Source organism: Thermobia domestica, chromosome 8 (assembly GCF_964235325.1).
Source record: "Thermobia domestica chromosome 8, izTheDome1.hap1.1, whole genome shotgun sequence".
Classification (NCBI taxonomy): Eukaryota; Metazoa; Arthropoda; class Insecta; order Zygentoma; family Lepismatidae; genus Thermobia; species Thermobia domestica.
Genome location: NC_137461.1, coordinates 229,308,084 through 229,331,980, shown reverse-complemented (window position 1 = coordinate 229,331,980; position 23,897 = coordinate 229,308,084). Strand labels below are relative to the sequence as shown.

Sequence of the window (23,897 nt, the reverse complement as noted above, 5' to 3'; positions counted from 1 at the left end):
AATATTTATGATACGATACCTGAAATCGAATGTCCTAAACTAAATTCATGTAAATTGTTCTCCAGCTCTTAATTTCCCACTTCTTTTTACGCATAGGACGCAAATTTACTTGACGATCGAACCATAAGAAAGAATCTCTTTTGTATCCGCTACCTCAAACAAGAATATTGTTTCCATTGCAATCAACAGAAATACTATATCCGAATTTCTTTTAATTCGGGTTCGCTGGCTACGTGAGACAATCATTTATTTTCAATTTCAGATGCCGAATCGAAAGAATTACTTCAAATGTAGACCCTACAATTTAATTTGTGCATTCATTCAAATCTTCCAACATAATTTTCTTTTTTATGCATTTTAAATTATATATTTTATATCATGTTCAATAGAAAGGTTCGCTATGCTTGTTCATAAACTACTCCTATTCAACTTTAATTCAATAATGCAAGTAAATATACCTTTTTTCGTCATTAAATATACAGTCTTAAATTCCGGCAATATTGGAAAGCTCAAAGGAATAAACACGCTACTTACTTCTCGTTTATTGTGTAGTATAAGATAGTATATTTACCTGATAGATGTGAATTTCAAAGCAAGTATAACAGTTGAAACGAAGCAAATAATAAAGAAAACTTCAACACAGGCAATCTAACATACAAACTCAAAACAACAATTAATTCATCCAATTTTTTAAATCATGTCTCGATTAACAAATCTAAGATGAAGTTTCCTTTTAAAACTACACCTTTTGTTAATAATCGTAGCTAACGTTAATTTTCGTAGTGCGTAAACAAATTTTAGTATTGACAGCGAGTTTTCAATTGCTACATTTGCATTTAGAATTTTGTTGCTGATGATTGGTAATCATACAATGTGTTTAATTTTCTCATTCATATCAGGAGACAAATCGATTGTGTTTAACTTGCGATAACTTTCGAAAGTCGAAACATTACTTAAACAGATAAAACTGCTCTAGAGATTCTCAAAATCAACCTACTTCAAAATTTCAATGCATCGGCCGGGAATCGAACCCGGGCCGCCCGCGTGGCAGGCGAGCATTCTACCACTGAACCACCGATGCCCATATATACAATTAAGAAACTTTTATCATTCAAATGAATATGTTTTTTAATTAACATATTTATTACGTCGAGAGTGCGAAGTTGATCATCTTCGAACATACTATTTATAACTTGTTAAACAACGAACTTCGAATTAGTTCTGTACTTAGTCTTCGATTTTTTTCGTCTAGTAAACCATCGCAATGATTCCAAATTCATACAAAATTTCTTTAATTTTCAAGTATTTTATGTCTTCGACATTGTGAAGCGGATAACATTCTCGTTCCTTCAATATGCAGTTCAAGTTAAGTACACGTAAATGTTCCTTCATCTCTGCATTCTACAATTTCAGATGTTCTAACAGTGGATTTTTCATTTTAGAGATTACACTTTTCTAATACGACAAAATGGACTACGTTCTTGTAGTTTATGCAATAAATGTTGCAGCTTTCTTTATTCCAAAACATAAAAAACTAACCATTAGACCCTTATTTCATGCTATATAGAATTAATAAGAATCTGTAACATCTTTTCATAGAGAAGATACATTTTCAATTAATATAATATATTTGATAATTCAAATATTGTAGCAGTAGTTTTATGCATGGTTATTTATTTCTGTCTGGTACAGTCAAATTCTTTAATTTGAAAACGAAAAATTATATATTAGAAATTTCACAAACTGGCTCTTACAGTGCAACTATTCACGGAAATTAACAGTGCTCACATTTTCTCAGTTCTTACTAATTTTCAACTCAAGTTTCCAATACGAATAAAAGTATTCCTCCTTGCAGTGCTTAATTATTTAAATATGATGTCCCAACTTAAATTCATGTGGATTGTTAGCCAGCTCTTATTTTCATGCTTCTCTTTACGGATACGAAGCAAATTCACTTTAGGATTGAGCCGGGAGGAGTAATCTCTCTTGTTCTCAATACTTTCAACAAGGATATTATTCTCATTGCCACCAACGTAATGTGACTTCCTTTAGTTCTAATTTTCTCTCTACATGAGACAAAAATACAGTTTCAACTTCAAATATCCAATGAAAAAATTTTCAAATGTAGACCCACCAAAATAATTTTACTATTTGTTCAAATTTTCAACCATAATTTGTTCTTTCATATATTTTAAAAGGACACATTTTATATCTTGCTCCAGAGAAAAGATTTTGCTTTTTTTATTCAGAAAAAGATCATTTCCATTCTCTTCAACTCTAGATCAATAGTACGAGGAAAAATAATTGTTTACGTCTTTCAGAACACAATCATAGATTCCGGTATTATTTGAAAACCCAAACGAATGAACACGTGAGTTACTTCACGTTCATTGTGTAGTATATGGTGGTATCTTCCCTAAAAAATAAGGATTAGAAAATGAATATAGAAGTTGAAACTAAACAAATAATAAAAACGATTTCAACGCATGTAATTCACCACACAGGCCAAAACTACCAGTAAATTAATAAACTTTCTAAAATGATATATCGAATAGCAAAGGTAATATGAATTTTGGTATTAAAAATCTACATTTTGTTAATAGTATTAGGTGGCGTGTGTTTCTGTAGAACATTAATTGAGCTTGATATTTAGAGACTGTTTTCGCTTCTGGTCGTGAATGAAAAGTTGATGATGAAGACACAAATAAGTAATAAGTTGCTAAACCATGAAATTACAAAAATTGTTTCATACTCGCTCTTCGATGTTTTCGTGTAACAAACTAGCGTAATATTTTCAGAATCGTACGTAATCTCTTCATTTTCATGCAGGTTATATCCTCAAAATTTTGTTTCGGATATAATCTTGTTCTCACAATATGTAGTTCAAGTTAATTAAACCTAACTAGTCGTTCGTTCCTCCATTCCAAAATGATATATGTTCTAACAGCGAAAATTCCTAAGTTTACGTACGAGACCTATCTATTGCGAAGAATCACAAAACGGACTACGTACTAGTAGTTTATCCAATAAATGTTTCAAACTGTTTATTCAAAAGCATATAATAAATAACTAATGGACCCTTACTTGATTCACTCTATATAGAATTAATAAGAATCGGTAACATATTTTCGTAAAGTAGCTTTCTTTCGGATAATATAATATGTTTGTTAAATCAAATATTGTTGCATATTATTAAGCATGATTAATTATTTGAATTTAGTCCAGTCAAATTCTTTTAATTTTAACACGAAAACTATATATTAAAATATTTTAACACCAAGGTGTCTCAGTGCTAGTATTAACGAGAATTACCGTCGTTCCTTGTATTCCCAGTTGTTACAAACTTTTCAACTCACGTTTCCAATACGAATGAAAGTATTCCTTTTTGCAATGTTTAATATTTATGATACGATACCTGAAATCGAATGTCCTAAACTAAATTCATGTAAATTGTTCTCCAGCTCTTAATTTCCCACTTCTTTTTACGCATAGGACGCAAATTTACTTGACGATCGAACCATAAGAAAGAATCTCTTTTGTATCCGCTACCTCAAACAAGAATATTGTTTCCATTGCAATCAACAGAAATACTATATCCGAATTTCTTTTAATTCGGGTTCGCTTGCTACGTGAGACAATCATTTATTTTCAATTTCAGATGCCGAATCGAAAGAATTACTTCAAATGTAGACCCTACAATTTAATTTGTGCATTCATTCAAATCTTCCAACATAATTTTCTTTTTTATGCATTTTAAATTATATATTTTATATCATGTTCAATAGAAAGGTTCGCTATGCTTGTTCATAAACTACTCCTATTCAACTTTAATTCAATAATGCAAGTAAATATACCTTTTTTCGTCATTAAATATACAGTCTTAAATTCCGGCAATATTGGAAAGCTCAAAGGAATAAACACGCTACTTACTTCTCGTTTATTGTGTAGTATAAGATAGTATATTTACCTGATAGATGTGAATTTCAAAGCAAGTATAACAGTTGAAACGAAGCAAATAATAAAGAAAACTTCAACACAGGCAATCTAACATACAAACTCAAAACAACAATTAATTCATCCAATTTTTTAAATCATGTCTCGATTAACAAATCTAAGATGAAGTTTCCTTTTAAAACTACACCTTTTGTTAATAATCGTAGGTAACGTTAATTTTCGTAGTGCGTAAACAAATTTTAGTATTGACAGCGAGTTTTCAATTGCTACATTTGCATTTAGAATTTTGTTGCTGATGATTGGTAATCATACAATGTGTTTAATTTTCTCATTCATATCAGGAGACAAATCGATTGTATTTAACTTGCGATAACTTTCGAAAGTCGAAACATTACTTAAACAGATAAAACTGCTCTAGAGATTCTCAAAATCAACCTACTTCAAAATTTCAATGCATCGGCCGGGAATCGAACCCGGGCCGCCCGCGTGGCAGGCGAGCATTCTACCACTGAACCACCGATGCCCATATATACAATTAAGAAACTTTTATCATTCAAATGAATATGTTTTTTAATTAACATATTTATTACGTCGAGAGTGCGAAGTTGATCATCTTCGAACATACTATTTATAACTTGTTAAACAACGAACTTCGAATTAGTTCTGTACTTAGTCTTCGATTTTTTTCGTCTAGTAAACCATCGCAATGATTCCAAATTCATACAAAATTTCTTTAATTTTCAAGTATTTTATGTCTTCGACATTGTGAAGCGGATAACATTCTCGTTCCTTCAATATGCAGTTCAAGTTAAGTACACGTAAATGTTCCTTCATCTCTGCATTCTACAATTTCAGATGTTCTAACAGTGGATTTTTCATTTTAGAGATTACACTTTTCTAATACGACAAAATGGACTACGTTCTTGTAGTTTATGCAATAAATGTTGCAGCTTTCTTTATTCCAAAACATAAAAAACTAACCATTAGACCCTTATTTCATGCTATATAGAATTAATAAGAATCTGTAACATCTTTTCATAGAGAAGATACATTTTCAATTAATATAATATATTTGATAATTCAAATATTGTAGCAGTAGTTTTATGCATGATTATTTATTTCTGTCTGGTACAGTCAAATTCTTTAATTTGAAAACGAAAAATTATATATTAGAAAATTCACAAACTGGCTCTTACAGTGCAACTATTCACGGAAATTAACAGTGCTCACATTTTCTCAGTTCTTACTAATTTTCAACTCAAGTTTCCAATACGAATAAAAGTATTCCTCCTTGCAGTGCTTAATTATTTAAATATGATGTCCCAACTTAAATTCATGTGGATTGTTAGCCAGCTCTTATTTTCATGCTTCTCTTTACGGATACGAAGCAAATTCACTTTAGGATTGAGCCGAGAGGAGTAATCTCTCTTGTTCTCAATACTTTCAACAAGGATATTATCCTCATTGCCACCAACGTAATGTGACTTCCTTTAGTTCTAATTTTCTCTCTACATGAGACAAAAATACAGTTTCAACTTCAAATATCCAATGAAAAAATTTTCAAATGTAGACCCACCAAAATAATTTTACTATTTGTTCAAATTTTCAACCATAATTTGTTCTTTCATATATTTTAAAAGGACACATTTTATATCTTGCTCCAGAGAAAAGATTTTGCTTTTTTTATTCAGAAAAAGATCATTTCCATTCTCTTCAACTCTAGATCAATAGTACGAGGAAAAATAATTGTTTACGTCTTTCAGAACACAATCATAGATTCCGGTATTATTTGAAAACCCAAACGAATGAACACGTGAGTTACTTCACGTTCATTGTGTAGTATATGGTGGTATCTTCCCTAAAAAATAAGGATTAGAAAATGAATATAGAAGTTGAAACTAAACAAATAATAAAAACGATTTCAACGCATGTAATTCACCACACAGGCCAAAACTACCAGTAAATTAATAAACTTTCTAAAATGATATATCGAATAGCAAAGGTAATATGAAGTTTGGTATTAAAAATTTACATTTTGTTAATAGTATTAGGTGGCGTGTGTTTCTGTAGAACATTAATTGAGCTTGATATTTAGAGACTGTTTTCGCTTCTTGTCGTGAATGAAAAGTTGATGATGAAAACACAAATAAGTAATAAGTTGCTAAACCATGAAATTACAAAAATTGTTTCATACTCGCTCTTCGATGTTTTCGTGTAACAAACTAGCGTAATATTTTCAGAATCGTACGTAATCTCTTCATTTTCATGCAGGTTATATCCTCAAAATTTTGTTTCGGATATAATCTTGTTCTCAGAATATGCAGTTCAAGTTAATTAAACCTAACTAGTCGTTCGTTCCTGCATTCCAAAATGATATATGTTCTAACAGCGAAAATTCCTAAGTTTACGTACGAGACCTGTCTATTGCGAAGAATCACAAAACGGACTACGTACTAGTAGTTTATCCAATAAATGTTTCAAACTGTTTATTCAAAAGCATATAATAAATAACTAATGGACCCTTACTTGATTCACTCTATATAGAATTAATAAGAATCGGTAACATATTTTCGTAAAGTAGCTTTCTTTCGGGTAATATAATATGTTTGTTAAATCAAATATTGTTGCATATTATTAAGCATGATTAATTATTTGAATTTAGTCCAGTCAAATTCTTTTAATTTTAACACGAAAACTATATATTAAAATATTTTAACACCAAGGTGTCTCAGTGCTAGTATTAACGAGAATTATCGTCGTTCCTTGTATTCCCAGTTTTACAAACTTTTCAACTCACGTTTCCAATACGAATGAAAGTATTCCTTTTTGCAATGTTTAATATTTATGATACGATGCTTTCAAATTTTGAATCGAACCCTGACGCCCGACTGGCAGGCGAGCATTTCACCGTTGAGCCAACAATACCCTACATGCAATATACAAATATTTGTTATATAGATACATATGTTATTAAATGAATTTATATATACTGTCGTCAGTGCGAGTTGGATGATCAAGAAACAAACTATTTATAATTTGTTAAACAATGAACTTTCGAAAATAAGTTCCGTACTCAGTCAACGATATTTTCATCTAATGAACAAGCGCAATGTTTCCAGAATGATACAAAGCTTCTTCCATTATCAAGGATTTTACATCTTCGACATTGTGCATCAGATAACATTCTTGTCCTTATAATATGCAATTCAAGTTAAGTAAACCAAATTATTCCTTAATCTTTCCATTCTATAATTACATATATTGTAACAGTGGAATTTTTCATTTTATAAATTAGACCTATCTAATACGAAGAATTACAAAATTGACTATGTACTTCTAATTTATGCAATAAATCCGAAACATCTTTTCATAGAGTAGCTATCTTTTCGATTAATATATAATTATTGTTAAATCAAATATTGTTGGAGTATTTTTAAGCATTATTATTTATTTCAATTTAGTACAGTCAAATTCTTTTAATTTGGAAAGTTAAATTATACATTAAAAATTTACCACCTGGCTCTTACAGTGCTAGTATTAACGAAAATTTCCAGTGTCTACATAATCTTGAGGTGTTATGAATTTTTCGTCTCACGTTTCCAATACGAATAAAGGTGTTCCTTTTTGCAATGTTTAATATTTAAGATATGATATCTGAAATCCAGTGTCCTAACGTAAATTCATGTGGATTGCCTTCCAGCCCTTAATTTCCTGCTTCTCTTTATGGATAGGAGGCACATTTTGCTTGATGATAGAACTCTAAAAAGCATCTCTCTTGTACCCACTACCTCAAACAAGGATATTGTCTTCCTTGCTATCAACATAAATAGTACAATCTAATTTCTTTTATTTCTAGTTTTCTATCTACATGACAACAAAATGTAGTTTCAAATTCAAATGTCCGATGAAAAGAATTTCATAAAATTTAGACCCACCAAAATAATTTTTGCAATTGCTCAAGTTTCCAATCATATTTTTTTTTCTTTCACTCATTTTAAAAGTACATATTTTATATATTGTTCTAGAAAAAAAGTTGTATGTTTATTCATTAAAATTAATTTCCATTCTCTTCAACTATGAGTCATTAAAACCAGGAAATATACCCGTTTACGCCTTTGTAAACACAATAATATATATCGGCAATATTTGAAAACCCAAACGAATGAACACGTTAATTACCTCACTTTCGATGTGTAGTATATGGTGGTATATCATCTAAAAGATAAGGATTAGAAAATAAATATAGTAGTTGAAAGTAAGCAAATAATAAAGAAAACTTCCACACTGGTAATCCACCACACACACAAAAACTACCAGCAAATTAATAACATTTCTGAAATGATATATCGATTACCAAATATAATATGAAGTTTGGTATTAAAAATATACACTTTATTAAAACTATTAGGTGACGTCTGTTTGCAAGTGGCGTATAACGTAAATTGAATCTGATTTTTACATACAGTTTTCACTTCTTTTCGAAAATGAGAAGTTGATGATCAAGAAAAAAATAAGTTTCTAGAAATGTTTCAAATTCTTCATACGAAAAGATGTAAAAAGTAACTAATAGAATCTTACTTCATGCTATACAGAATTATTAAGAATCTGTAACATCTTTTCATACTGTAGTTAACTTTTTCGGTTAATATAATATTTTTGTTAAATCAAATATTGTAGTAATATTTTTAATCATAACTATCGATTTCAATTAAGTACAGTCAAGTTCTTTTAATTTGGAAACGAAAATTATATATTAAAAAATTTTATAATCTGGCTCTTACAATGCAACTATTGACGAAAATTACTAGTATTCACATATTGTCAGTTTTTACTAATTTTGAACTCAAGTTTCCAATACGAAAATAGTATTCCTTCTCGGAATGTTTAATTATTTATAATAAGATATCTATAGACGGATGTTCCAACGTAAATTACTGTGGATTTTTACCCAGCTCTTAATTTCCTGCTCCTTTTTATGAACAGGAAGGAAACTTACCTGACGATTGAACCATAGGAAAGTATTTCTCTTGCACCCACTACCTCAAACATTGATATTTTCTCCACTGCTATCAACACAAATAGTATATCCGAGGTTTTTTTTTTTTTTTTTTTTTTTTAATTCTGGTTTTCTATCTACGTGAGAGTATCATTCATTTTCAATTTCAGATGCCGAATCGAAAACTTTTCTTCAAATTTATACTCTACAAGACAAATTGTGCATTTGCTCAAATCTTCAATCATAGTTTGTTCTTCATACGTTTTGAAATATATATTTTATGTCTTGTTCAAGAAAAAGTTTCGCTATGCTTATTCATAAACAACTAATTTTAATCCTATTCAATAATACAAGGAAATATACCTCTTTTCGTCATTGGAAACACAATCATAAATTCCGGCAATAAATATTAGAAAACTCAAGGGAATGAACACGTTAATTACTTCACGTTCATTGTGTAGTATAAGATAGCATCTTACCTGAAAGATGAGGATTTCAAAACAAATATGGTAGTTGAAACGAAGCAAATAATAAAGAAAATTTCAACACAGGTAATCCACCACACAAATCCAAAACAACCAATAAAGTAATAAAATTTCTGAAAAGACATCGCAATTAACTAATCTAAGATGAAGTTTGCTAATAAAATTATACCTTTGTTAATAATCTTTGGTGGCGCTTGTTTCCGTAGAACGTAAATTGAATCTGATATTTACAGAGAGTTCTCGATTGTTGTACTTGCATTCAGAGTTTATTGCTGATGATTGGTAATCATACAATGTATTCATTTTTGTCATTAGTATCATGAGACTAATCGAGCGTATTTATTGAAGCATAACTTTCGAAAAACGAAATAATACGTATGCAGATATATCTGTTCTAGAGATTCTTAATATTAACCAACGTCAAATTTCAATGCAACATCAGCGATTCCAACCCGAGTCGCCCTTTCTAGGCATGTATTCTACCGCTGAACTACTGATGCCCATATATACCATGTAGAAGCATTTACTAACATTTTAATTGTATTTATTGATACTGTCGCGAGAGTGCAGAGTTCATTGTCAACAAACTATTAAGAAATTGTAAGACAATCAAATTTCGGAAATAAGTTCCGTACTCAGTTTTCGATATTTTCGTCTATTTGGCTAGTAGAATGTTTTGAGAATCGTACATTATTTCATTAATTTTCCTGCAGATTATTTCTTCGAAATTTCGTATCGAGTAACATTCTTGTTTTTAGGATATGCAGTTCAAGTCAAGTAAACCTAACTATTCATCCTTCTCTATTTCACTACTGCATATGTTCTAACACTCGTAATTTTTTATTTTGCGTATTATACTGTTCGAGTATGAAGTATCACAAAATAGACTATGGACTTATGCAACAAATGTGCAACAATTGCATGCGTGCAACAACATGCAACAATTTATGCAACAAATGTTGCAAGTTTCTACATTCGTGAACACATTACAACTAGCTAATGGACACCTACCTGATGCTATATGGAATTATTTAAGAATCTGCAACCTCTTTTCATAGGGAAGCCATCTTTACGGTTAATATATTATTTTGTTAAATCAAATATTGTAGAAGTTTGATTAAGCATGATTAATTATTTGAATTGAGTTCTGTGACATTCTTTAAATTTTAAAAGAAACATGATATATTATGTAATTTTACAATCTGGTTGTGGCAGTGCATTAACGAAAATTACGAGTGTCATATATTCTCACTCGTTAGTGATCTTTACAACTCCACGTTTCCAGTAGCAATAGAAGTAATCCTTTTCGAAATAATTAATGATTTAAAATATGATTTTTATATCGGATGTCCTAAAGTAAATCCATGTGGATTTTTTGCCAGCTCTTGTGTTGCTTCTTTGTTTATGGATAGGAAGCAAATCAAATCCAAATTTGAACCCAAAGAAATTATCTCATGTGGACCCACTACCCCAAACAAGGATATTGTCCCCAGTGCTTTCAACACAAATAGCATATCCCAATTTACTTTTTTTTTAATCTACATGATACTAAGCTAATTTTTCAATTTCAGGTTCAGAATCGAAAGACTTTCTTCAAATTTAGAGAATACGAGATAACTTTTGGCTTTGTTCAAATTTTCAATCATAGTTTGTTGTTTCAAACATTTCGAACGTCATATTTTATAACCTGTTCGCGAGATGAGGATTCGTGATGTCTATTCAGAAGCAAATAATTTCCATTCTGTTCAACTGTAAATCAATAATACCATTGAAAATATCTTTTTCCCGTCAGTGAAAAAGCAATCATAGATTTCGGCAATAACTGCAAAACCTTAAGGAATTAACCCGTTAAATACCTGACATTTATTGTGTACTATATGATGGTATCGTAACTACCAACTGAAGATTTGAAAACAAATATATTAGTTGAAACTCTGCAAATAATAAACACTTCAATTACAGCGATTCTTTAACACACAAACTCAACACATGTTAATTAATCCATTTTTGATATCATATCTCGATTAATAATTTGTTAGACAATGAAATTTCGGAAATAAGTTCCGTACTCTGTCTTCAATATTTTCGTTTAATAAACTACCATAATGTTTTAAAATCGTGCATAATTTCATTAATTTTCAACCAGGTCATTTCTTTGCAATTGCGTATTCTCGTTCTTAGAATATGCAGTTTAAGTATACCTAACTATTAATTCCTTTCTACATTATACAATTGGATATGTTCTAACATTGGTAATTACTTGTTTCACAAATTAGAGCTATCTATTGTAAAGAATCACAAAATAGACTCTATGCTAGTAATTTATGCAACAATGTTGCAGGGCTCCTCATTCAACAACACACTACAACTAAGTAATAGACCGGGGCCGCGGTGGCTCAGTGGTAGAGCGTTCATCTCTCTTGCAGGGTCTTGGGTTCAAACCCTGCTCCCACCAAGTGAACTTTGTGGTGGACAAACACCGTGTGCGTGGGTTTTCTCGGGGTTCTCCCGTTTCCTCCCACTTTCTTCATTCCGCCGTTTCATTCATTTCTCATAATCACCGTCTCCTTTAGCCTAACCGGCATAACCGTGGGACGTAAAACTCAAAGATTTCATTTCATTTTTTAACTAATAGACCCTTACTTAATGCTATACAGAATTAATTAAGAATCTGTAAACTTTATTATAAAGTAATCATCTTTTTCGTTAACTTATTATTTATGACAAATCAAATATTGTAGCAGAATTATTCACCATGATTTTTTTTTTTTTTTTTTTTTTTTTTTTTTTGTATCTAGCTCAGTCAAAATCATTTAATTTTAAAAGAAAAATTATATATTATAATTATTTCACAACCTGGTTGTCACAGTGCGACCATTAAAGAAAATTTCCTGTGTTCAAACATTCTCACTCGTTAGTGATCTTTACAACTCAAAGTTTGCAGTACCAACAAAATAATCCTTTTCGAAATGGTTAATGATTTAAAAAAATAATTTTATAAATCGGATATCCGAATCCATGTGGATATTTTCGCCAGGTCTAATATTATTGCTTCTTTTTATGGATAGGAAGCAAATCAAATTCAAGTTCGAAACCAAAGAAATTATCTCACGTGGACTCAGTACACCAAAACCAGGATATTGTCTCTTGTACTTTTAACACAAATAACATATCCTAACTTCCTTTCAATTCTGGTTTGCTATCTACATGATACTAGGCTAAATTTTCAATTTCAAATATCGAATCTAAAGACTTTCTTCAAATTTAGAGAATACGAGATAGGTTTTGCCTTTGTGCAAATTTTCAATCATAGTTTGTTGTTTCAAACATTTCAAATGTACATATTTTATATCTTATTGAAGAGAGAATGATTCGTGATGTTTATTCAGAAACAAATAATTTCCATTTTGTTTAACTCTAATTAGGGAGTAAGTAAGCAGGAAGTAAGCAGGAAGGTGGTCACGTAACTTTCAGAAAACACGGTAAATTATGTTTTGGATGCTATCAACATAGTTATCAGAGGAGTTATTTCGAAAGAAATCTCTCAAGCTGAAATGTTTTCTGTTCTATTATATACTAGTCACAGGCCAGTGCTCTGATGTTTTACTGTATATTGTTAAAACTGTTGTTAAAGAAATAATTGTTGACATTGTAAAGTGCATATCTACCACAGGCGGTTTACTGCTGGAAATTCTGCAGAAGTTGAACTTTGATATTAAGAAATACATTGGAAATACAACCGATGGCGCAAGTAACACGCAAGGACAATATTCGGATTTTTCAAGACGCCTATGATCAGGTACAGTACATGTGCCGTGTTATGGTCGTATACTTAAAGTTGTCATATGTGATCTGACAAAAGTAGCATTGATTCTGTATCACTGTTTGTTTTGCTGAATGACTGTGCGATATTTATGCATGAGTATTATCTACGAATGGACATTTCTAAGATCAAACATCAACAAAGATTCGAAAACAAGATGGTGTAAAACTCTCTGCTTTGCAGATAAAATTTGATTATTTTTCGAACCCAGAAAATAATTTGTACATACACTGATCACCAGTTGAATTAAAGACAGCAGGACAGTCGCAGAAACCGCCATGCAGAGGCTCTAACAGTGCATGTGAAGGATACGCATTGCGCGTGTACTGCTGCTGTGTGCTTCCTCCCTCGATATCCGTGTCAGTGCAGTGTGTGATGGGCAATACGAACGATCTGAATGCATTTGACCGTGGTCAAATCGTAGGGGCCAGACGACTAGGTGCTCGATTTTGGAAGTGGCTGCTGTACTCGGATTTTCAAAGGCAACTGTGTCAAGAGTATATCGTGAGTAACTGGCTTCCGGAAAAACCGCACGGGTAAACTACCGCGACCAGGGGCGTGTCGATGTCAGGAGTAGACGCAGACTGGCCCGCATCGTAACAGCCGAAAGACGGGCCACAGTGTGTGTCAAATCGCGGAGAGGTTCAATGTAGGACAACAACCCCGTATTAGCAGCCACTCAATCCACAACCACCTACTCGCCATGGGGTACAGAAGTCATCGGCTCACGCGAGTACCTCCTAACCGCACAACACAGAAAACAACGTCTAGTATGGGCAAAGGAACACCGCCACTGGACCGTGGAAATGTGAAAAGGAAGTTGCCTGGACATATGAGTCACATTCGGCATTGGTACATGCCGATGGAAGGGTACGGGTGCGTCGCCAACCGCACAAGGCAATGGATCCATCGTGCCAGTAGGGAACTGTGCAGGCCGGTGGTGGTGGTATTCTTATCTGGGACATATTTGCATGGGCTGAAATGGTCGCCTAACCCGTGTGATACGGTCCCTCATAGGTGAAGGGTACCGCGATCTTCTGGATGACTTATGTCCTGTCATTTGCTCGGCTGCAACATCGCGATGGTGACCTCATCTTTCAATATGACAATGCGCCGGCTCACCGCTTTAGGTGGCAGCAGACTGATTTAATGAGCACTCCTCTGATCCGGCATCACTTCTTTGGTCATCACGGTCACCGGACCTCAATCCCGTCAAACACATTTGGGACGATATGGAACGACGCCTTAGGGCTGTGGACTCTCTTCCAACCAACCTGCGGTCTCTGAGGGAAACTTTGCAGCAGATATGGATTGAGATGCCACAACAACCCTTCAGGCGCCTCGTGGAGTCCACGCCGCGGTGGGTAGCCGCCGTAATCAGAGCGAAAGGTGGTGCTACACGGTATTAGGTAGGTGTCTCTAATTCAACTGTTGATCAATGTAGAGTTGACCATAACAAGGAAGAAAATATCAAACCAGAAGCTAGGTGTAAAGAGAAAGGATATATATAAAAGATCTCAAGTTCAAAACAATTCTGACAGTACAAGTGTTCCTGAGAATATTTCAAGTGACAACCCCTCTGTCAAACTATCTCCAAATACAGGGTGCTGGTGTATTGTAGTCGAATCGAATGGTTAGACTACTCTGCCCCAACTGAAAGAGCAGAGAGCTGATTTCCAATATGTTAAAGATGCAGCGTTAAGATTTGTAGAATGGGCCAATAATAAATTTGAAGAATTAGAATGTGATTTCCTTGTTTCTACTGACCTGTCAACAACTCGTCTTCGGAGGTGGAAAACAATGTTTCCCTATGAATGTGAAGATGAAGCTGCTTCTGATTTAATGACCAGATACTGCATTGAAGCATTCAACACAATATTGGATTGGTAATTTCAAGTATTTCTTCAGGATTCAAGAAGCAAGATACTTTATGGATTGTTTGGGCGCTAGAAACTTCAACCAAGTAAGAGAACTTCCAGACACGGCTTTCGATAAACTAACATACCTTCTGAAAAAAATCAGTAAAGAAGTTACCAAGGATTCTATAAAAGTCTTCTCTTGGACTTTTCAAGGAAATGGGAATTCTTGAGTCAGTCTTGATGACGAGCACAATCAAGAAGAAATGATTGATTGTGCTGATAGCACAAGTGATTCAGAATTAGAAGAAAATACATTTCTTCAGAAGGAAAGCGAGTGCAAAACGTGTTGCAAAAATTGTCCAACGTTCTTTTTCAAATTTTACAGAATTGCAATTTGTACAGTAATACTTATCCAGGCTTGCTACTAGCATACACATTTCTATTTGACTTTGTCCGTAACTCAGGTAACATGTGAAAGACGTTTCTCAAAACTGAAATACATTAAACATAAGTTAAGGAGTACCATATCTTAGGAACATTTGGAAACATTTATGTTGATGTCTATTGAAAAAGATTTGTAAGGAACGTTTCGAATGAAAAGGTGATAGATACAGTAGCATCAAAAAATAGTACATTAAAACATCTGATGATTTTGTAATATAGTATACGTACTCCTTGAACTTGATCTACTTTGAACAATTCAGAATAATATAGTGATAAAAGAATATAAGGTTTTAATTGTGAATTGCTAATACTATTCTCTTACTGCAGGAAGAAAACTGCAACTTGATTTGTGACATTGAGATAATAGTGGCCTTTGTGGCTCCTCTAATGATGCCTATCCGCCCCTGGTCAGGAGCTTGTTTCCAAACACCACTTAAGACATTTCTAATGATTTTCGGTTTGTGTTCTATTTTTTTCTCGTTAGACACGTATGTATGCCTAACTATAATAAGTTCAAAACTTGCGTTAGTCATGTTGAAATTAAAAAGGAAAAGTCATATTTTTTTCAACGTCCAACTAAGTTGCGAAAAATTCCCTCTTAAGTCACGTCGGCGTTATTTCACAATAATGGAAATGTTACATTTAATTGTTACTAAATTTTTGATTATTGTTTATTGTTAAGGTTTGGAAGAAAAGGTAGTTTACTGATCATAAAATTCTTAAAACAGTTTCTCAGTATAACTGTGAGCACTCAGTAAGAAGATATTAGAAGGATGTTGTTAGTACGCTGTTGTTTTAAAATATTTTTGCAATGTAATGTAACGATCGATAACTAAATAATGAAGTTAGTAAATAATAAATAATAATAATATTAATGTATTACAATCATTTCTCGATGACAAACTGCTTAAAAATGTATGTTCTTTATTGTGCAGTATTTTGATTTTGTAAAATATTAGAACTTAAATAGTTTTTGCAAGAAAATAAACTTTTGTTACGTTGTTTAGGCCTAAACCCCAAGTTAGACATTTTTTTATGCTTTGGCATGTTTTTGTGAATAATCAGCATAACATATACCGCTAAAACGTGTTCATACCAATGGAGGAACTATGACAATATGACAATAACAGTTTTTCCTTTCTGTTGTAAAATTACAAAAAAATGACTTAACTGGTGTTTTGAAACCAGTTCCTCATTTACATGTATCTATCTATTACCGGCGATTTCTCCATGAAACAGACGGAACAAACTGTTCCCTCCTTTTTGTCGCTCTCTAAGTAAGATTCAAACTATTCTAAAACCTACATTTTCTAGGGAGAAAAGAAAAAAAAAAGTCTATTTGCTGCCTTACTACAAGCAAGCTCTATGTCGTCTGCTCTACAAAAGTGCAACGAAATTCAGATTCACTGAATTGCTATCGGTAGTGTGAGGGGTGTTGTGTTCGGAATAAAACCGAGCAGACACGAACATAGTGACAAAGTAGAGGAATCTGTGCGTTTGGCCTATTCCTACAATGTATTAGGCATAGTGGAATTTAGCTCATCATACAGCTCAATTTGTTTATGTAATTTTAATTTGCTAATAAATAAATAAATAAATTTGTTCATCCTTTTGTATAATGTTGTATGTGATACAGTATCAGTACTCTTTTGGTAAAAATCGGGAGGGCTTAGGTTTCCATACTGTTAGTTAAACCTTGCAAATAAGACGACATCGAAATAGTGAGTGCTAGCTGCTCTAAGTTCACGAATTCGAAAATTTTGTCTTGCACAGAAATGAACCAACCAGTGTATGATTAATCAAGTGAGACTGTGACTTTTGGTTCATTGAATTATATGGTAATGTACAGTCATTTTAAATAACAGAGCTACCCCTCACCTTACAGAATTTAAAACGAAAATAAAATCTTACGTTAGGCATTTTCTAATATGGTTCTACGAAATGGTTAACTGGGTGATCATTAAGTGATAAATTGTCATATTAGTCATGTTTACTTTGTTACTGAAAAGGCATTTGGAATGCATCAGAATTCAGTGATCATTTTTTGTATAAATAGTAAGTGCCATGAATAGTCCCAAAACCATCTCCATCCAAATATTGCGTAAAGATATTCGATTACACAAGGATTGACGTTCAAGTAAATTATCAACATTGCTATGAGATAGTTAAAAAATAATAAAAATGTAAAAGTAAACAGGAAAAGAATGTCTGATTAGCGCCAGAGGTTTTCTTTAGCAAAGCGGCGATTGGGATATAGAAGGCAGAGAGAGGATAACGAGTCAATGAATAAAAATAACTACATTGAACTGCTGAATTTGATTGCAAAATATGATTAGAAAGTAGCAAAACTACTGTTGAACGCAACTACGTTTGCTAGAATTTCCAAAAGTATTCAAAATGACCTAAGCAGCTCTGTAGCAAAGATGTTTAACGAATTAAGGCATGAAATTTTCAGTTCTCCTTCTGTTGAAATATTACTTCAGAAAGTAACAGGCGTATGAACTTTAAACACTGCTACGGGTGGAAAAATGATTTCTGATTCACAAATGTTACTGGAAATCGATCTGCCGCAGTATTGGCTGAGCATGTGTAAAAATGAAATGAAGTCTTTAATACCCTACGATTATGTCATTTAGGCTAAAAAAGATAGATGATTATGAAAGAATTCTGGAACGATAATGTGCGAGAAAATCCATGAACATGATGTTTCCAATATTAAACGCATGCTAATATTACCTTGTTTGACTATGCCGAAATCTCGAAAGATGAATTACTATTCACGATCAGTTTCCCGATGGGAAACAACATCACACGCCACTGCTTTCTATCTATCTGTCTATCTATATGGTTAAATCAAATAATTCCACAACATTCTAGATACACAACATTCTAGATACAAATGTTGCACGCAACTGGACGTTTCATAGCTATTTCTCTAAGTTTTTTTCCTTCCTCATTTTTCTCTCTATCTAATGAAATATAAAGCGAAAGTACTTACAGTTCGTTTCGTTTGGCTGTATATTTCTGTTATATTGTTACATCATAATTCCCTTCTCATTGTTTCTTTCAGCTTGTGAGACATAATTGTAGACTTTAAAGTAAATACATAAAAAGAATAAAGTACAAAAAGGAAAGTATTGCACGAACTTTGTTGACAAAAATATCGGGCAGACAGTTTGTAATGCAACAGGAAACATAAAAAGATTAGATTCCAGCGAACAAATAAAAAGGGGCCTATCTATGACATAATAAAATTTTACGTCAATATAATTTACTTAAATATTTTATATAAATTGTAAATTCTGTACAAAATTGCCTATTTGGCAACTTATGTTGATTATATATATATATATATATATATATATATATATATAGAGAGAGAGAGAGAGAGAGAGAGAGAGAGAGAGAGAGAGAAGCGAATGTGGGTTTGTGTTACCTATTCAATTTGTGTTACTACTGAACCAATTAAAATGGTACTTGCCATAATTAATAACTTAGGCCTTTCCAAGGATCTTGTGAGTATTACATTGACAATTTTCGTCACGGGGGTGAGTGCAAAGGGGTGACACGCAAAAATAATCAAAAACGATCGATATTAGTATTTAACTCATAGTTTTCAGAGTCGATAAGAAAAAATAGTGACAATCTCAATTCATCCCCCATCGGCATGGAGGTCAGAGAAACATGTAAACATAATATAAAACGATCGATATTAGTGTGCAATGCATATATTTCGATGTTGCTGAGATGAATACTGGCATCCTCGATGCCACTTAAGTGCAAGTTCATCCTCCATTGGCATTGGGGGTTAAAAGGAGTGAGGGATGGGGTGGTAAACGGTTGAAAATACGATATTTTGTCATTACATTTTCATTGAACTGTATATCCTAAATAGAGAAGTTCAATTGCCTTTCATAAACCGCAGTGGCTGACTTAGGAAGGGAGGTTGCGCTGAAGGGAAGATGTAACTCGTTTTGTGTTATTTCAACGAGATGAAAGACAGAAGGTTTTATTATTATTATTATTATTATTATTATTATTATTATTATTATTATTATTATTATTATTATTATTATTATTATTATTATTATTATTATTATTATTATTATTATTTCCTCAATAGACCAATAAAGTGCTTTTGATCTATTGTTAGTACAAACTAATTTTCCCAAGTATTACAACGGGTAATATTTTTCACCCTCTCCAAATCTTCCATCCTTTTGAGCAGCAATGAAGAGATATAAACCCTCAGTAACCCAGTGGTGGGTTTAGAAATTGGCCACTTAATGGAATAATACAGCTTTTTTTGTGCTATTTCCACAGACGACAAAAGTTTTTTTTTTTTTTTTTTTTTTTTTTAATATATTTGACCAACAAGCTGCTCCCAATATATTGTCAGCACAAAATAGAATCCCAATTTTAACAGCAGGTAATACTTTACACCCCTCCGAATCTACCATTCTTTTGTGTAAGGACAAAGAGACATAAACCGTCTGAAACCGAATGTCTAACATATAAGAATTATTCAAGACGGGTTTTGTGATAATACGTCCCATACCTTTCATTAGAATGAGCATAAAGCTTCCAAGACTGGCCAGAGATACATAGATAAAAGATAAAATCCAGCGACTTCAAATTGAATTGGGTAGAGGTTTTCAACAAAATGATGAACAGAAGTTTTAGTCAGTACGTTATTAAAAAACATTTATTATCAGTTTTCTGTCGCCTATTAAATAGGAATCTATTTTAGCAGAAACATGTAGCATAAAACACTCCCTGTAAGTAGCCAAACAGACTTTTTTCTTTCAGAGAATTTTGTCCGGGAGCAAAATTAAAGTGAAGGAGAAAGATTTAATTTACCTTAATTTGCCTGATTTGTGGGGTACCTTCTTCAGTTTCAGGACTTAACACGGACTGATTTCCACTTTTGGGACACATTAAAGGACAACACGTATATTCGAAACTTCTGGAAGGGAGGAAATTGAACTTGTCTATGTTGCTGTTATACTAGGTACAATCAAGCATTGTCAGCGATGTCTGTAGTTTGAAAACCGATTCCAGCAATTTCTTAAGTGAATGCTATTAAAGGTAATAATAATAATAATAATAATAATAATAATAATAATAATAATAATAATAATAATAATAATAATAATAATAATATAATTATATTAACTGTACTTTTTCAAATTTATATACCTTGTCACTTTTTGTCTTAAGCAAACGTCTTAGTAGGTACTTAAGTGTTAAGAGAATCTGTGTGACTATTAGCAATGTTTGTATCACAGTTAACAAAATATTATATATTTATTTATAATAATCAATGTGTGTATGTGATGTGTGTAGGGGTGCCCACAAGGGAGGAATATAACACCAATGGCGTTATTAAAATTTTGTGGAGATTTTTTAGTGTAAAATAATAATTAAAATTATCTCATTTCACGCAGACAAAAAAACGTAAAAACTAGTTACTGTCAATTCCTACATTATTATACCATCCTGCTCCCCCTTCTTTCCCCCATCTCCGCCGCCATAATGCCATAACAATTTTAATGATTTTTTTCTGCCTTTAATCTGATTGTTCCCGATTAAACACAACCATATAACAAATATAATAAAACCCCTTCCACCCAGATTTTTTAAGTCTACCAAAAATTCTTGCCAGTATGGGTAGGCAATAATCTTCAAATACATACATAACGAAAATTCACTTAATACTTATTTATATAGCAGTGAAAAAATAATTTTGCAAACAGGAAAATAAAACTATTTTTAGAGTCAAATGAAAACACTACTACCCTTTCCCTCATGGAACTACCACCCTCTCCCTCGACTCGTCTCGGCTAAATAAAGGCTAATTTTAACATAAACGTACGTATAAAAAAAGATCAGTAAATTACTGACTATAAGTGAATATCAAAGTGTATAGAGAATTTTGGGTCCGTTAAAGAGTAAAATAAAAATAATTTTCAATTAAGTGTACCGGAAAAAGATAAACTGCTCTGATTAAAAAAAAAATTAAAAGTTTAAAATCAAGGACGAACAGCAAAACTTATTCTGATAGTCTAGCATCACAGAAAATTCGTTACCAAGCGAACAAAAGATGCGATTGCATAATTCAAAGTTGATTAATATAACACATGTTTTACTAATCATACTACCTATTAATCTTAGTGTCTGGTTTTAGTATTATTTTAAGTTTGTCATGTCTAGTTTTAGAAATAAAAGTAACATTGAGATATGGTATTTTTGCTTACTTTTAAAAAACTGATCAAAGTGTGCAACCTCTAAATATTATTCAATCTTTTAGAAACTTTTTATATATACAGGGTTTTGTCCGGGAAGTAGTAGGACTGATTTTTTCCGGCAAAACGTGGTGAAGGAAGGAGATATTACTACACAGGTTGGGTGGTGGTGGGTCTTAGCTACCAGCGCACTAGTCTTCAGTCGTCTCTAAGCCTTCACGGAGTGTAGATCGAGTTTAAGATGAACCTCTTTCAAGGTGCCTTGTCATCTCCACAATGAATCCTTTGCTAAAACAGCGTTACGCGGTGAAGTTTTGCGTGAAACTGGGGAAAACTGAGAGTGAGACCTATGTCATAATGAAGACTGCTTATGGGAGTGATGCCATGGGTCGATCAAGTGTTTTGAGTAGCACAAATTGTTTCGGGAGGAAAGAGAGTCAGTTGAAGATCAAGAACAGTTAGGACGCCCTTCAACGGCAAAAAATGACGAAAACTTAGTGAAAGTGCGAAATCTATGTGGAAGTACTTGAAAGACTCAGAAAACGCGTTGTTTGCGTCCGTTCAACAATCGCTGGATCATGGAAGCTTCATCACGACAATGTGCCGAGCCACACCCTTTGCTGTCATAGACTTTCTGACCAAACATGTCATCACACATGTTACGCAATGATCAGGATTAATATGACAATACCAAGTATATATAAAATAATAAGTCTCTCTCTCTCTCTCTCTCTCTCTCTCTCTCTCTCTCTCTCACACACACACACACACATGACTGAATTTTTTTTTTTAAATGTATTCACTATTTTGATAAATCGACTTAATGACAAAGCCACCCTACAACCCAGATGTCGCTCCTGCAGACTTCTTCCTCTTCCCATGACTGAAAAGGGTAATGAAAGGATGACACCACGGTTTGGTCAATGCTATTCAAGAGGCCGTGACGAGGGAGCTGAAGAGCGTTGCAGTTTCTGGGTTCCACGGAGCCTTCAGTGGTTAGCAGAGTCGTCGCTGGAAACACTGTGTTGATGCAGAAGGGGCATATTTTGAAAACTATTAAGTCGATTTGTCAAAATTGTGAACACATTTAAAAAAAAAATCAGTCATGTGTGTGTGTGAGAGAGAGAAACTTATTATTTTATATATACTTGGTATTGTCATATTAATCCTGATCATTGCATAATCAATGAGAGACATGACAACTTTGCCATGTAAAATAAGGCTAAATAAATAAATAAATAAATAAAAATAAACAATTAAAGTTTTGGGGTTAATTGTAATTTTGGACTATGTCTTATTCAACCATACTGTGTACTATCGTGTTGCTAATATCATATTGAAGAGCTTGATGATAGAGTATAAAATCAGTATTACTTTCTCCTTAATAGATGGTGTAGTTGTAGGCCACAGCATATTTTTTTCTTTTAGGTTTAGAAATAAATTCGTTTCTCTCGAAAACTATGCATGAAGTTTTACATTCACCCATATATATATATATATATATATATATATATATATATATATATATTTTTTTTTTTTTTTTTTTTCAGTTCGATGAGTTCTATCGATTAGTATGTCTCATCTTTGAACACTTTTTCGTTAAACGCTAATAGCACTATAGAATAAACAAATTAAATTTACCTGAAAACTTTGCAGAATTCGTTCCTTAAAGCACTTTAAAGTTCTACGTTTAAAGAAATAGTTGCGAGGTCTACACTAGGTGACTTTTTTTTTAACTATGAGACAAAGAACTAGTGGTCACTTAATGTGCTTCCTAGAGGTTCATAGCAATAAATCGATTTTATAGCAGCAGCTTCACGAATTGAGAACATAACTGATAAATATAGAAGTAGGTACATTTAAGTTTTGAAATAGACTATAGTACGCTAGCAGTGTGCTGCTGCTAATATTCATAAAAGCAGAAAAATCGACAATTTTGATGCCTCATTCTTGATTTTTAAATTTTCACTATTACTGCAAGAACTGTATTCCCAGGAATGCATTACATTTTTATAGGTACCAGTATATATGTTTTATAACTAAATTATACATAACATTAAAAGAAAAATCTATCGACAACTCACCTTATTT

General features: G+C 32.6%; 1 protein-coding gene and 2 non-coding genes across 3 annotated transcripts in view; all 3 read right to left on the bottom strand.

The window, feature by feature from the left end:
* The window catches only part of LOC145692493 (uncharacterized), a 154,862-nt gene that overhangs the window by 106,261 nt on the left and 24,704 nt on the right, over nucleotides 1-23,897 (bottom strand). The window lies entirely within an intron of this gene.
* TRNAG-GCC (transfer RNA glycine (anticodon GCC)) lies at nucleotides 1,011-1,081 on the bottom strand. Its single transcript has one exon. It is a non-coding gene; the product is annotated as a tRNA-Gly (tRNA).
* Nucleotides 4,407-4,477, bottom strand: TRNAG-GCC (transfer RNA glycine (anticodon GCC)). The gene has a single exon. It is a non-coding gene; the product is annotated as a tRNA-Gly (tRNA).